Here is a 16910-nt window from a genome sequence, read left to right on the forward strand (position 1 = left end):
ATATCATGGCAAAAACATTATCAGAGATTGATCAAAAATTGTCTAATCTGAACACATTAATTACACGAGCCCAAGCATTTGCAACCACATTAAACATAGACTGCACCTGTGGTGCAACAATTGACAAACTGGCATCAATCCCGGAAGTGCTTTCTACACTTATCGAGGACCTAAAGATACAAGCAGCCCAAATAGGGGGTGATAGAATACCTGCGACAACCGAGCAAATCACCAAAGAAAAACTACCAAAAAAGGGGCGTACACATATAAACACAAATACGGACCCAATAACTGTTAATCAATTGATAGTAAATAGCGGAAAGCCAGATAAGGAAGGTAAACATGAAAACCTAATCAGCACTACCGAGTCAAATCTGTCACGACATATGAAGAAAAGAAAAAAAACAATTGAAGCACCAAAAGACTACACAAATCAGAAGGAACTGGGCAGCTTATGTACGTTTCGACATAGGCATGTCCATAGTAAACAAAAGAAAGACACAAAGGAAGTTTACAGTACATTTATTGAAACTATAGCATTCTATTTTGAAGCAGGTGTGCTGCGATAAGTAAACAAATACAATTGAGCAACGTAATCAGCATTACAAGCAGACTGTTTACAATGAACAACCCAACCACAGCAACTAATATATCTATCTACGCCTACCCTCACTTTGTGAGCACATGTATATTTTAGTAATCTTTGGGATTAGCAAAAGACCCCATACCAGGTGTGTGTAGGTAAGAGGTCTGCTTCATAGTTGTAAACTCAATTTACGCAAGGCTGCTGCCTTAGTTCCAGGACCAGCCTCTCTGCTGGATTTCTCCTCTCTGCTTCCCAAGGGGTGAGACACAGTTTATATGATAAAAACTACTGTGTCAGAAAACTGCAGCTGTGCTACCTTGTTATGTCTAAAATATTAGGAGATGTTGCTGACCGGACAGAAGAAAACAATACACAATGTTGTTAGACCTTGTACGAAATGTTCAGACCAAATCCAAAGAAGAGTCACAGAATAACAAATAATGTGTACAGTGTATTTCTAAAAGCATCATGTCACAAAAACAAATATGTTATGTATCCCTGTGCAATGCAGTGGCAAGCTAAAACAGCTAATACGTGAAACTAAGGGAGAAGCAAAGTGATCCAAAAGGAAAATCACTACAAGAGGTTGAAAAAGAGTAGTGTTTAGATTTTTCGTTAAAATTGTGAAAGAAGGAACATTCTCAACAGGGCCGGACTGGCCGTAGTGGGCACCGGGCATGTCCCCGGTTGGCCGCCAGGGTGGGGGTCGTTCCTCATAATAATCTTTTTTGCTGTAACAGCTGGTGGAATTAGACAAGCCAACCTGTACACAATTTGCAGAGATCACTCGCCATAGCACCAGATTCTAAACCACTGTCCTAAAGTTAAGGAAAAACAAGCATTGCCAAAGCCTATAGTCTGTCTTGGCAGGCCTTTATTTTTATTTATTTTTACAAACATATGTAATACACTTTAAAACTGTAAAAAGAATTTTAAATTCCAACAGATTTTTTTAAATCCAATGAGGCTGGTAACTTCTGAAAACGGCCCGATCAAAATTAAGCGGTCACTCATAATGAGGGCTTTAGAAATCTCTACCTCATGAGTACATTAGTGTAGCACATAACTAACAACATTATCTATCTCTGCTGGCAAACCGAGTTTAACCCTGCAAAGTGCAACTATACTAAACTTCATCTCAAATTACTCCTAAAGGAAGCACTGCAAAGAAGTGACCAAGGGGGATATTCTCAAGAACGTGCAATAATCATGGCCAAATAGGTCAACACTACTTTTCATATCGCCGTCTATCACAGGAAAATAACTCTGTGTTAATGTCGTATTCACAACACAGCGGTAACATGCGACGGTTTCCCGATAATGCATCAAATGTCCGTGATACAAAAACCGGGACAACGATAAAATCTAAACCCGAACATGAAAAAAGTTGCGATGGGCCCAACTGCGATAAAAAAATCAGCGATAAGCAGCGCAGGTCTGCAAGTCCCACAAGTGAGGCGGAAAAAATCACTATATGGCGGCAACAAAAAAGACAAACAAAACACAACCTACTGCAAAGCACCATGGAGGCAGCCGGAGCAAGTACAGAGGACAAGCAGAACCCCACAAGCTCCATGGAGAACCAGACTGGGACCTCGGGATCAGGGAAGGGTAAGGATAAAAAGAAGAGGAACCCCTGTTTCAGTCCACAGGAAAATCAGATCCTCATTACGGAGGTGATAGAACACCACCACCAACTCTTCATAACCTCCACTGTGTCATTGGCAACTAAAAATACAATATGGCAGTCCATCCTGGCCACGGTGAAGCGCTGGACTGATGTGGAGCGCAAAACCAAGCTGAAACTCGCAGCCAACCTGAAAGTACCAAGGCAGAGTGGAGGAGGGAGTCCAGCGACACACCAGGAGCTGGATGAGATGCAAGAAATGGTGTACCGAGTCATCATTGGGGAGATGGTGGCAGGAGTTGGGAGACTAGACACTGCACATCATGAACTGAGCCAACAGCAACAGGGTGAGTAATAAGCATGGGCGTAAAATCCGTTCCGCTCGCGGATTTTGCGGATTTTCGGTAAATTCGCAATCCGCGAACTCTCGCGAACTTACCGAAAATTCGTAAATCCGTGCGAAGCGGATTTTTTTGCTTGGTCGCACTTGCCAACTAGAATACTATACAATTTCGCGGGAGTAAACACTTGCGAAAACATAGATGCGGCGGGCAGCGACAATCTCGCAATTGCGAGATTGCAAAATTTGCAATTTCGCACAAGAAATCCACCAGCAGGCAGCATAAACCTTGAAAATTATGATTTTATCAGAATAACTCCTCAGGTTGACATTTCCCTGCACTTTTTTTTGCAAGGAGTCCATTTTGGGGGGGGGGGGGTGGGAGGAAGGAAGTGCCCCACAGTCTCCAACTTTCTGTTCCTGTCCAGCAGGCTCCTCTCAGTGCTTTCTTCATGTGCTGGTCACTTTGATTTGGATCTTGACCTGGAAGCACTCAGCAAGTGCAAAAGTTCAATCTTATCATTAGTAACCATTCCCTGTACTGCCTGGAAGGATTACTTTTTGTGGATGCTGCTGGATATTTGGATTTTTGCAAAACTGAAAGCACTCAGCAGGTGCAAAAGTTCAATCTTATCATTAGTAACCATTCCCTGTAGTGCTTCCTGAGGGGCCCCTTCAGAGTTCAGTTGCCTACTTGCAACTATTCTATGACCCTGCTCTGACCCTCACAGCAGGCTCAGAGAAAGCAATTACAGATAAGGAAGCAGGTTGCAGCCAGGAAGTTCAAATTCAGTAACACATTACTCATCCCCTAATTCATTTATGTCAGTTGAGGCAGGGCAGGTGTGCTTTTCTACCCATAATCTACAGTGATGAACTAGAGGGTGGCATGGGTGAGCCAGAGGGTGGCATGGGTAAGCCAGAGGGTGGCAGTGGTGAAACAGAGGGTGCTGTGATGAACCAGATGTAGAAACAACATGTTCGCGACCGTTGCTACCCGAAAAGTAAGTTCGCGTTTGCGAACTGGTACAAAATCCTCGCAAACTGGCAGAAATCCTTGCGAACACAAAAAAAAAAAAAAAATCCGCAAATTCGCGAGAGTTCGCGGATTTTGCGGATTGCGAATCCGTAAATACGCAATTTCACGGATTGCCAATTCGCAAAATCCGCCCATGCTTAGTGAGTAACTACCAGGGACTCAGGGGACGGGGAGATGGGCACAATGGCACACATACACAATTCAGTATAGCACATCTGTGGACAAACCATGCCCAAGAGTCACAACTCCTCTACATCATGCCCTGGAATAACACATTCCACTGTCCCCCGATACACTCAGCGACACTCACCTTAGACCTCGACATGGACTGACAAATTTTGTTTGGTTACCAATGACACAGCTATCACACTGCGGAATGAAGTCTTCCACTTCCAATGAATGTGTCAGTCCCTTAAGGACTCTGGCTGGCCTTCCATGGGGCAGCAATGTAAAGTGGGGTTTGCATGGCCCTGTACTGGTCCAACTTCAACAATCCACTGAATGTGAATAGAACATGGCTATGATCAATCAAGTATGAAAGTATGGATGAATGTAGGGACAGTGATTCCACAAAAAGGTACTCCCTAGGCAATGCTATCAATGTGCATGTGTGGCCGTGACCCAGATAGGCAGTGAAACACACATTGTCATTCAAATCAACACACATCTCAGTTGAATACGAGTGAAGGTGCGTAGACTTTATTAGCATATGTGTGTCAGTACGGGCAAGATAAGTGCCACAACATGCAGACCAATGCATGAAGATGTTAGAATGAGGAACGTTGCCAAGCGCCGCTGTCCACTCCATAGGAGTGCCTCACCTTTCACAGGTGTGTGTTAACCCGCGTTGTTGTCCGCTCATGTATTTGGAGTCCAGGCGAATGCAGCCATGTCCACTGTTGTTGTGGGATATGTGACCAGATCTCCAAGATACAACAAGGTGTTGGGACATGTGCAAAGGGTTCCAATCTGTTGTGGCTGTAGTGTTGTAATTTGACAGCGATTAGATTGAGCATTAGCTGAAGACATCTTAGTTCTGGCCGTTATCTTGACATTTAGCGGACTCCATTTTGTATTCATGGCAGCCATGTCATATATAATGTCAAATGGCAGCCATCTTGTTTGCTACATGCTGCCTCGTGTCGACCATGTGCTTTGTCCTATCTTCCTGTTCATGGTGCTTGACTCTGCCCAGCAACAAGCTATATTTAGCATCCCCCACTTTGCCGCTGTCCGTTAGGGTTCACATCTGTTAGTGATTAGTCTCAGATAGGAATGTGTTTGTCAAGCCCCCAAGACTGTTAGCTCCTCCCACTGATCGATTGCGCCTCTCGATATTACCTTATATGTATATAAATCATGCTCTTATGCTGTGTACCGCCTTCTTTTGAGCCCCTGTGCGGGTATAAATAAACCATGCTTTCTTGGCTCGGGGTGCTACTTCTTGCAATACCGAAGGGTACTGTTTGAACCGTAGCACCACCTCATGATGTGTAATAAATGTTACGTTTTCTATTCCAGTTTCTGTGCCACCTTCTTTCTATTGGTCTGAGGACTTCATGCAGAGAAGGGCGAACCCCTTGCACTAGCGGGTCTGGCTGCGGCCTGATACGACAAATTGGCGCCCGACACGTGGGGCTCATCGGCGACGCGGATGCCCGAAGGATTGGTCATGATGAAGGTTTGGAATCTCGTTGAGGACGCGATCGCTGCCAGAAGAGACCCGAGTCTTGGCACCCAAGGCGTTTCTTCCCTTCTTTCCGATCTGACCATCCAGGTGGCGACGGTCTTCGACTGAGATCTCTTCTGTTGGTTTGCCGTGCAGTGGCTGTTTGGTCGAATTTAGAACTTGGCAGTTGGAATCTGGACACCCTATGATTGGTAAGAGCCGTTTTGCGGCACCTACTATGGGTTTTGGATGCCCTTGTATGGTAAGGTAGTTTTAGGAACACTTACTGTGGCAATTTGTATTTGGAAAAGACTAGTCTATTTTGTATTGCCCTACAGTCGCTCTCCCTGGTGAGGGAAACTGGGGCTGCGAGCGACAGAGGAATTGTAAAAACGGAACAGGCGATCTGTGTTCTTAAAATCTGCGCGTTTGTAGCGTCTTGTAATATTTTAAAAAATTGTCTCACTTTATCTTTGGGGGTTTTAGCATAAGGGGAATTGATTTTACCAGGCACTCTGACACCTCTATCACATTTTACTTACTTATTCTTCTGCTTCAGCCCAGCAGTGGGCGCCATCTTGAGTGTGGCAGGTGGGGACAGTGCTCAAGTCGGGCCGTCCTTCCCGCCCTTCTGGTGTACTTAACAGAGCCCTCTGCAGCGCTCGGTGCCCTACAGTCGCTCTCCCTGGTGAGGGAAACTGGGGCTGCAAGCGACAGAGGAATTGTAAAAACGGAACAGGCGATCTGTGTTCTTAAAATCTGCGCGTTTGTAGCGTCTTGTAATATTTTAAAAAATTGTCTCACTTTATCTTTGGGGGTTTTAGCATAAGGGGAATTGATTTTACCAGGCACTCTGACACCTCTATCACATTTTACTTACTTATTCTTCTGCTTCAGCCCAGCGGTGGGCGCCATCTTGAGTGTGGCAGGTGGGGACAGTGCTCAAGTCGGGCCGTCCTTCCCACCCTTCTTCCTCCCTATAAAATGTGTAAGCCAACCAGACGGCGCAGCGGGCTGGCGCAGCGGTCGCGCCGGACGCGCGCCGAAGCCGCGCCTAAGCCAAGCCCGTCTGCGCCCGTCCGCGCCAGGATCGCGCCGGGCGCTGGGCATGCAGCCCGATCTCACCAACCCATTAGGTATGATAATAATCAATTATTGTCACTACGTCCTCCACTTGACTCTCAATATTCTGATTGCCCCCCTATCGATCTTCTGACCAGCCCCCTTGTTTGCTCCCGCTGTAACTGGACCCCCCCGGTGCCAACAAATGTTGTCATTGAGAGCGACTTCAAGGGAGGTCTTGTGAATGCCAGGTCTCTAGCCTGTCACTGCCAAGACGTGCACGACTTACTACTAAGCCACGACCTGGACGCCCTGTTTATTACTGAAAGTTGGCTCAATGACTCTTCTAACCCTGACCTGGCCACCGCCCTCCCACCCGACTTTACAATCTTTAGGCGGGATAGGCCCTCCGGTCGGGGCGGCGGTGTTGCTCTAATTATTAAGAAAACCTTTTCTTGTCACACATTTGATCTTCACCACCTTAAGGATATCGAAGGCTTGGGTTTTTCTATTAGAATCAATGCCTCCTCCTCCTTCTCGGGGGGACTCCTATATCGTCCTCCCGGAAATCCCACTTCTTTTCTTAATTCTTTAGACGAGGCCCTGGGAGCGCTTCTGCTAGAGTACCCTAATTTCACCCTTTTAGGTGATATAAACCTACATATGGAATCGCTCACTGACCCCCATACCATTTCCCTTCTACACTCCTTGAACGTCTTTGGCCTCTCCCAGCATATCACTACTGCCACTCATAGTGCTGGACACACCCTTGATGGTATTTGTTCTAACCTCACAACCCTCTCCACGTCCTCCCCACTACCTCAAATCTGGACGGACCACTATTTCATCCCGTTTAACATCACGATACCCCTTCCTACCCTACCTCGCACTAGCTTTACCCCGGCTCCATCCACAGTCAACTGGAAGAAGGTGACTGAACGCATAAAGCTGGAATCCAATCCACTACCCTTACCCCCCATAATCTCTGGAAATGTTGAAATTGATTCCTGCAATTTCCACGTCTGGATGAACCAAATTGTCTCGGCCAATACCGAGCCCAAAAACAACCAGGGAAAAGGTCCAAAGAAAAAAAAACCAAACGCCCCTTGGTTCCCCCAGACCTTAGCCGATAGTCACCTGCGATGTCGGAAATTAGAAAGACACTGGAGGCAAACATATGATACAGTCTCCAGAGCAGGTTACGCACAACAGAGGAAACTATACCTTGCAGATATAAAATAAGCAAAAAAGGAATATTTCTCCAAACTTATAGCTGAAGCCCATCAAAATCAAAAAACCATCTTCACTATAGTCAAGTCCTTCACACATCCCAAAGCTCTTACCATTGAAATACCTCCCTCAGGTAACTTATGCAACCAAATCGCAGACTTCTTTGTCGACAAAATTGTCAACATTCAAATAGACTTCCCCCCCCCCCTGACAAAGCCCCCAGTGGTAATAGTTAATTATCCTCCTCTTTCTCGTTTTAAATCTGTATCCATGCAACAAACCAGTAAGGCAATTCAGGCCTGTAAATCTGGAGCGCCCACCGACTCCTGTCCCCCTATCATTTTGCATCACCTGATAGAGGAAGTTAATCCACTCATCAATGCCATCATCAACGAATCCCTTGATTCTGGACTCGTCCCTGATGACTGGAAGAAGGCCACCGTAAAACCCTTGCTGAAAAAGCAGAATAAATCACCAACAGACTTGACTAACATGCGCCCCATCTCCCTACTCCCTGTCCTAGGCAAAATCACGGAGTATCTAGTTCATGAGGAGCTTAAAACATTTGTAGAGTCCCACAACATCCTGCACCCTCAACAATCGGGTTTTCGCTCTGGGCACTCCACCGAAACTGCCTTGATCGAACTCACTGATTCCATTAGATTTCTGCAGGATGAGGGTAAGCAGGCTGTCCTCATCCTACTAGACCTCACAGCGGCGTTCGACACCATCTCGCATGCCATCTTAATAAACAGAATGCGAGAGATCGGTGTGTCAGACACAGCTTTAGCCTGGATTTCATCTTTCTTAGTCAACAGGTCCCAGACCGTGTCCCTTGGCCCCTTCTTATCCGACAAAAAACCCATTTCATCTGGAGTACCCCAGGGGTCCATTTTAAGTCCTCTATTTTTTAACATTTACATGGCACCCCTTTTAGCTGTGATAGAGTCACATGGGATCCTTGTCACATCCTACGCTGACGACACTCAATTAGTTGTCACCATCGACAAACACTGCACTGACGCAAACCTTCAGTTTCAAAATTGTCTCTCTGATGTTTTCAAATGGCTAAATACCAACCACTTAAAATGCAACAGCGCAAAGACGGAAATTATCCCATTGGGTAAAAACCCGTCGCCTTTTTGCCCAAAACACTGGTGGCCCTTAGGTTCAGAAGCCCCTCCCAGCTCAGTCTCATCAGCCCGGAACCTAGGCATACAATTTGACTCATCTCTCTCCTTTGATGACCATGTCAGGATCACGGCCGGCCGTTGCTTTGGACAAATAAAATCTCTAAAGAAATTCTTCGACTTTCTCCCAATAGCAGCTAGAAAGTCAGTCGTAGTAGCCCTCATCCTTTCCCGACTCGACTACTGCAATGGTCTTATGGCCGGAGTAAATAAATCCACCCTCAGAAAGCTGCAGAGCATACAACATGCTGCAGCTAGGCTAGTTCTTCACCTCCCTAGGAGGTCTTCTGCGTCCGCAGCACTTCATTTGTTGCATTGGCTGCCGCTGCATAAAAGAATCCTTTTTAAATTGCTTCTAACCGTTTTTAAAACCATCCGAAATACAGGTCCCCACTACTTTGCGAACCGCTTCGTGCGCTATAACCCCCCACGCTGCTTGAGATCCTCTGGGACTAACCTTGTTATTATCCCCAAGCACAAATACAAGACCAAAAGTGGGAAATCGTTTACTGTTCTGGCAGCTAAGGCCTGGAACAACCTGCCTGTCAATCTTAGACTTGTCGAAAACGAGAACAGTTTCAGGAAACTTCTCAAGACATGGGTCTATCAACAATCTGACCCCTCTGTTTTAGCTTCCATTTAATTCCCTCCCATTGAATCCCTCTCTGCTCATTATATTAGCCTTCATCTTATTCCCTGCAGCTTGCTCAGCGCCAAGATGCTCCCTTGGGAGCGAACGCTCGCGCTTTACAAATACACACAAATATCAAATATCAAATATCAAATATTTGAAAGGATATCCATATATGTGTTGCAACCCATATAGGCAGGCAATGTGAAGATTTTTCTTCAATAATTTGAATTTGAACGGCGCAACGTACTAAAGGTACTTTAAGTGCTACTTTGTGTATAATACTGCATATTTTGCATTATTTCTGGCATACCTGTTTTTAGCGCACTTCGAATGTTTTGTTGCTTTTGTAATGGTACTAGCCTCCGATTGGAGGAATCGCAGCCGGCTCCCCCAGAGGGGACGCCTAATAGACATATGTATGTGAAATTTGGTCTTTCTGCCATAATGTACAGCACGTTGTGGCACAAATATATCAAAAAGGACCCTGAATTACTTTGGCCTATGCATGGGTCATTTGATGCACAGAAGATTGAGTATGTGGAGCAATGTATGTTTGAGCGGAAGTCTAGACGTGGTATGTTTGAATGTGTGTGTATATGGCAGAAAGAAGTGCGACAGCAAGCGAAGCGTGAGCAAGCGTTGATTGAGAAAGAGCAGCGAAAGAATGTGTATGAGAAAGCATTGGAGTTGAGAAAGAATTAAGTGAAAGAGTAGAAACAGAGAGAGGAGAAAGAACACAGGTTGCAAGTATCTGGCCAATATTCTGTCCGACAGCCTCTCTATCCTGTCCTTAATAAACCACAAGATCATTTTTTGTTATTAGATCGACCTCCACCTCTGTATGCCGTTCCGTCCGCTCCAGTCGAAGGCGATGGCGATTCTGACGCAGATCAACGAACAGCGCGGGACACTCCATCTATGCTGTCTGCTCAGCATGCGGCCGAGATCAGACAGATTGCTTGTAAAGCATTACGTAGCACTGATTCTGCTCCCGATCTTTTAGCTAGTATGCAGGGATGGTCGGAAAAGGAGCAAATATATTGTACTGAGACATTTGCTTCAGAAGTTGTAGAATCGTTTCGGAAATCCTCTCCAACGTTAGAACCTGATGATGTAGCAGCTGACTGTAAAAACATGTGTGATAGTCTTTTTGTTTCCTCTCAGGTGGCTGACACGATTAGACGGCTGGTTAAATTACAAGCTGAGGCAGCTCACTTGAGGGATAAGAAAAAGCTTGCAGACGCTGCTCCGCAGCCCAATCCGTCCGCAGAGTTGCAGTCTTCTATCTTCGGAACAGATAAGACAATGTCAATCGATATGAGACCTATGCGGGAAGCCGCACCTTTGTATGTTCCTCCTAAAGGATTGGGTGACAGTGATGATAAAAATTCTGTTAATGCAAAAGGATATTTCATTTATAATTGGGTGTATACTCCTTGGAATAGAGCAGATGTAATGGCGCTTAAAGCAGCATTACCTGATCCACGTAAAAATCCAGCCGCTTTCTATGAGGAAGTAGAGGCGCTATAAATTCCTGTACCATGACCCTATGTGATATAGATTTATTTTTCGGCTTAATATTACCACCAGATATGTGGAGGACCGTTCGTAAAATCAATGACTGTGCTACTTTTGGTGCCAAATGGAAGGAATTAGAACAATTGGATGTGGAGAGGGAGCCCGCTCAAAAGCCACATCAGTTAATATTAGATCTCCCCACAGCAATATTGACCAAGCTTAAAACAGTTATTCCCCCTAAAAAGATAGATTGGACTGTTTTAGCATCATGTAAACAAAAAGTAGATGAATCGGTTTCTGATTTCTTTACACGTTTTGAGGAAGCTTTTCATGATTTTAGCGGGCAGTCTTTGACGGATGATACAGGCAGACATCTCTTTGTTGATCAATACGTTACGAATCCGTTGCCAGGGATAGCTAGCTGCTTAAAAGCCAGTGAAAGTTCTTGGACTACATCTTCTCCAGCCTCTGTTTTGATGATATCGCAATATTATGAGCGTCAAGAATTAAAAGCAAAAAGTAACGAAGAAAAGAAATATAAAGATTTAAAAATGAAAGTTATGTTAGCCCAAGTTTATGGTCCGCCCTCTAGAGGTTACGACAGAGGCGGACGCGGATCTTTTAATCCCCCCTATACTCGTACGAATCTGTCCAATAATCAATGTGCGTATTGTAAGAAATTTGGTCATTGGATAGCTGATTGCCCAGTGTTGCGTGCCCAGCAGAATTCACGGGGACGGAGACAAATGAGAAATCGTTCAGGTTTTTCCGGGCCTAGGGGAAATACGAATGATCGTGCTCGATTTGATACTAATGTACGAACACAGAATGGGTTCAATACTTTTGATAGACAAAATCAGTATCAGATGTCCGATTATGTTCAGCCTGACCTTTACGATTCTGTTCATGCATAAGATTGCCTAGGATGGGGTAAGGAATCAGTTGAAGTTCCAGTAGATCAGATGGGTCCCTATGTTACAGCACATGTTTTGGGTTCTACTGATCGGTTTCTGGTTGATACAGGAGCTACTCGTAGCGCTTTGTCTAAACAATTGGTTCCAAGGGCTCCCCTGTCTGGCGTAACTACTACTGCGATATTTGTTTCGATGGAACACCTTCCCTTAGCCCATTGTCACAACCACTTGCAATCCATGTTGATAAATTTAGTGCTCCATGTCCGTTTTTGATTTCTCCAAACACACCAGACAATATTGTGGGCCTTGATATGCTGAAGTATTTCAGAGCCACAATACGATGTTCTCCTGAAGGAGTGCGTGTCATTTTGAATGACAATCATTCCGTACCTGAAAGAGCTTTTCGTGTTAAAGAAGATATTGCATTGGCTTCACTTCCTAAAACTTTGTGGGCTACCTTAGACACTGATGTGGGTCAAAATGGTTATCCCACCAGTACACATTAGTGTCAAGGAGGGAGCTGTGTTACCTCGCTTGCCTCAATACAGGATTTCACAGGAGGGTGAAGAAGCACTCATACGAATTGTACATGATCTCATTTAAGTTGGGGTTGTTGAGGAAGTTCCATTTAATGTTTGCAACGGCCCGATTCTTCCAATTTTGAAAAGAGATACTGACACTCGAGTTTACAGATTTATCATAGACTTGAGAGAGGTAAATAAGATTGTTGTACCGCAGTACCCTGTGGTTTCTGACATCACGACACTTCTTACTTTGGTCCCCCGACTGCCACCATGTTTTCTGTTATAGACTTGAAGAATGCTTTCTTTTTGATCCCTATTCCTCCTGACAGCCGATACTTGTTCGGTTTCACTTTGAATAATCCATCGTATAGATTTTGTAGAATTCCTCAAGGCTATACTGAGAGTCCGAGTATTTACAGTCAAGCATTAAAAAGAGAACTTGATTCTTTTGTATTGCCTGACGGTGTGGCTCTCATACAATATGTCGATGACATCTTGCTGGCAGCTGACACCCCAGAGCAATGTGAAACGTGTACTTTGTCTTTGCTTTCTTTTCTTGCTTCCCATCATCATAAAGTGTCACACAAGAAATTGCAATATTGTAGACCAAAGGTAACCTACTTTGGTCACCTTTTGTCTAAGGAGGGACGTGCATTGACATCAGATCGTATACAAGCAATTTGAGATACTCCAGTACCTACTACACAGAAAGGAGTACGTGCATTTCTTGGACTTACTTCCTTATACAAGCAATGGATTTTGGGGTTTTCACATATTGTTAAGCCTTTGTTAGGACTTTTGACGAAAGACACTCCCGTACCCCTTCATGGACAGATGAATGTGAAACTGCTTTTCGGCAGTTACAACAAGCCCTTTGTTCAGCACCAGTGTTAGGTACACCAGATTACACAAAGCCTTTTACACGTTACGTGCAGGAGAAAGATGGATATGCATTGTCAGTTTTAGTCCAGTTACATGGTGATAAGCAATGTCCCTGTGCTTATTTTTCAGCAGTGCTTGACCCCGTTCCTAGAGCATTACCTGGGTGTTTTCGCTCAGTTGCGGCAACGGCTGTGTCAATACGACAGAGTGAGGGAATAGTTTTGTCACATAAGTTGTTAGTGTTGGTACCCCATGCGGTTGATACCGTTTTGAATCAAACAAAGACGCAACACTTAACTAGCACTCGTCTGACAGGATATGCACTGACATTGCTAGCTCCTCACATTAAATTGAAGAGATGTGCAACTTTAAACCCAGCCAATTTGTAACCCACAATTCACCATCCACATCTGGAAGGGGCATATCTTGCAAATCAATGCGACCCTTTGTCTGTTCCTCAGTCAGGAATATACAATCATGTGTTTCTTGTGACTGAGGCTGAGTCGCCGGATATGGGTATCCTCTAGCAAATAGAACTATATGGGAATGGGTGGAGTACCGACCGGTCAAGGTTTCTACGCCATATGTTTTCACCCATACAAGAGATGGGTGAAAACATATGGCGTAGAAACCTTGATCGGTCGGTACTCCTCCCATTCCCATATAGTTCCATTTGTTCCAGTAATTGCAGATTGGTTGCTTGTGATATGCCACAAGCAACCAATCTGTAATTACTGTTACAAGGACTAAAGCAGACGTATGTGTACAAAGCACAGGGCGAATCCCAGTTGGAATCAGTGATTGTGTTACTGTATTAAATATAGATGGAATAAATAATAGTTATTTTCTGGCTTCACATAATACATATCTAGTATGTGGAAGTCATGGATATCATCAACTACCAGTTGGGTGGTCAGGTATATGTTATGTATCTTTTTTGTTACCTCCTGTTTTCCTGGCACCTGCATCATACCATCGAGATTTTAAATTGTTTAGGAATATTTCAATAAATCGATACAAAAGGACAATAAGTACTGATGAAGTAGACCAAACAGATACTAGTCTACAGCAATATGTTGATTTTAATTTGGGCCTGTTCTCTTTTGTGGGCGCTGCATTGAACAGCAGGAAAGTGCGACGATTAACTAGGGTTGTAGAAGCTGTCACTAATCAAACTGCAATAGCGCTTGGAAATATTACTGAAGAATTACAAGTTGCCAGAATTGTAGTGCTCCAAAATCGCATGGTGTTAGATGTGATGTTAGCCGATAGAGGTGGTGCATGTGAAATTATCGGTAGTAGTCGTTGTGTTTTTATTCCTGACAATTCGCCCTCAGTATATGATGCAATTCTTAAACTGCATAAGATAGCTACAGACATTCACACTAAGAATGGCACCTAGACTTTTGCTGGATGGTTTTGGGCTCTGGTCTCTGCCTGGGGTTGGAAATTACTGACTGTTCTCTGTATTGCAATTGCAGTAATTTTCACCTGTTGTATGTGTATCAACTGTGGCCCACTGCTATGTTCTATGTGCATCACTGCTTGTATACCATCCAAGAGGAATGCTATAGATGTAAAAGCACAACAGGTGTTAGACAAAGAAGTAGCTGATATGATGCGTATAGATATACAGGATGAATAGTTAGATTACCCTAAAAGAGCGTATGTCTTCAGCTAATGCTAAAAGGGTCCTCTGTTGTAATTTGACAGCGATTAGATTGAGCATTAGCAGAAGACATCTTAGTTCTGGCCGTTATCTTGACATTTAGCGGACTCCATTTTGTATTCATGGCAGCCATCTTGTTTGCTACATGCTGCCTCGTGTCGACCATGTGCTTTGTCCTATCTTCCTGTTCATGATGCTTGAATCTGCCCAGCAACAAGCTATATTTAGCATCCCCCACTTTGCCGCTGTCCGTTAGGGTTCACATCTGTTAGTGATTAGTCTCAGATAGGAATGTGTTTGTCAAGCCCCCAAGACTGTTAGCTCCTCCCACTGATCGATTGCGCCTCTCGATATTACCTTATATGTATATAAATCATGCTCTTATGCTTTGTACCGCCTTCTTTTGAGCCCCTGTGCGGGTATATATAAACCATGCTTTCTTGGCTCGGGTGCTACTTCTTGCAATTCCGAAGGGTACTGTTTGAACTGTAGCACCACCTCATGAGGTATAATAAATGTTACGTTTTCTATTCCAGTTTCTGTGCCAACTTCTTCCTATTGGTCTGAGGACTTCGTGCAGAGAAGGGCGAACCCCTTGCACTAGCGGGTCTGGCTGAGGCCTGATACGACAGCAGGTACCAAGTTACTCGTCCATGAAAGCGATTGCAGCTTCGTAGGCTATCAGTTCCAACATGAGGTCATTGTCGACTTCATCAAACAGGACGGTGAGGCGATCCATTAGCAGGTCTGGACAGATGTGCTGCACCCATCCCATTTACACCAATTAGCACTACAGCCCAATAGAGGAGCGGTTCAATGTGGTCACTGCACACAAGTTGTGCAATCTCCTAGGTCCAGCTGCCAGCATGTATGCCAAGTATTAAGGCATCCCCTAAACGGGTATCACTGTGACACTCATGGTCGTGGGCCAACAGGGGGTGCACACACGTCAAAATCCAGTTCAGTTACTGTCCTGTTGGATAGGCAGACATCCATGAACTCAAATATGCACGATTGACAATGCAACACAGGCTGAACGCAGGTGACGTTGGCAAGGCGGAAGCTTAGCCGGTAACTGATCCGCAGCACTGCCAATGGCAGTGCCCCCAGTAAATGCAGCATACGTGCAAGGTACAGTTCCATGTGACAGGGGTTGTGCATGTGTCCGGAATGTTCTGCCATTGCGTTAGTGGCTCTGGTTGAAGCGGCACTGTTCTGACCTGCGCCAGTTCTGTGGGTGAAATGCCACAACTCGGATCAATGAGTTGTTTCAGTGTGCAACCGGTGTACGCTTGGGATGGTGTGGGAGTAAGTGGGAAGGGCATTCCATGCAAGGTAATTTCGAGCAATGACTTCTGTGTGTGGGGTGTGTATACGTTTGTCTTTCGTCGGGCTGTGCGTAGTGTGGGAATCGTCATCAGCTGCTATAGTATCTGTCCGGGGGTGCCGGGCACATGCAATTCCGAGGTCGGAGGTGCAGATGTGCTTCCACCTGATAGTTCAGACAAAGGAGCCTTCATCCCTAATATTAGTTTGTCATCTGCTTGCATTCAGAAAATGTGATGTGGCTTGTTGGGGGTGGGGTGGGATGTGTGCACCTTTGGGATTCATGTTTGACATGTCTTGCATGTGGCAAATGAGCGGCATCACTGTGTGTTACGCTGCCTCACAGCTGCTCCTCCCTCCCCAAGCCTATTTACTTGTGTGAGCTGTGCGATTGCATCACTTGCACTCCTATGGCACACCATTGTCATGCCTGTCTGCGCATGCCCACAAGCCTGACAACACCACTGTGATGTTGGCCGTTGAAGGTGGGCGGCCACTTAAGTGCAGGCCTATGGTAAGGATAGGGAGGACAGAGATATAGAGTTCATGCCTGGCTGAACTCGCGCTGCGATTAGGGCTAGCATTTGGCTCATGCTGCGGAAATACAGATATACACAACACTGGGCATGTATGAGCCAAGACCCCGAGCGGTCTTGCGCTCCTTCATTTCTCTGTTCGTGCGAGCCCGCCCTCCGGGTGC

The sequence above is a fragment of the Lissotriton helveticus genome, chromosome 2_1, assembly GCF_964261635.1.
Source record: "Lissotriton helveticus chromosome 2_1, aLisHel1.1, whole genome shotgun sequence".
NCBI classification, from domain to species: Eukaryota; Metazoa; Chordata; class Amphibia; order Caudata; family Salamandridae; genus Lissotriton; species Lissotriton helveticus.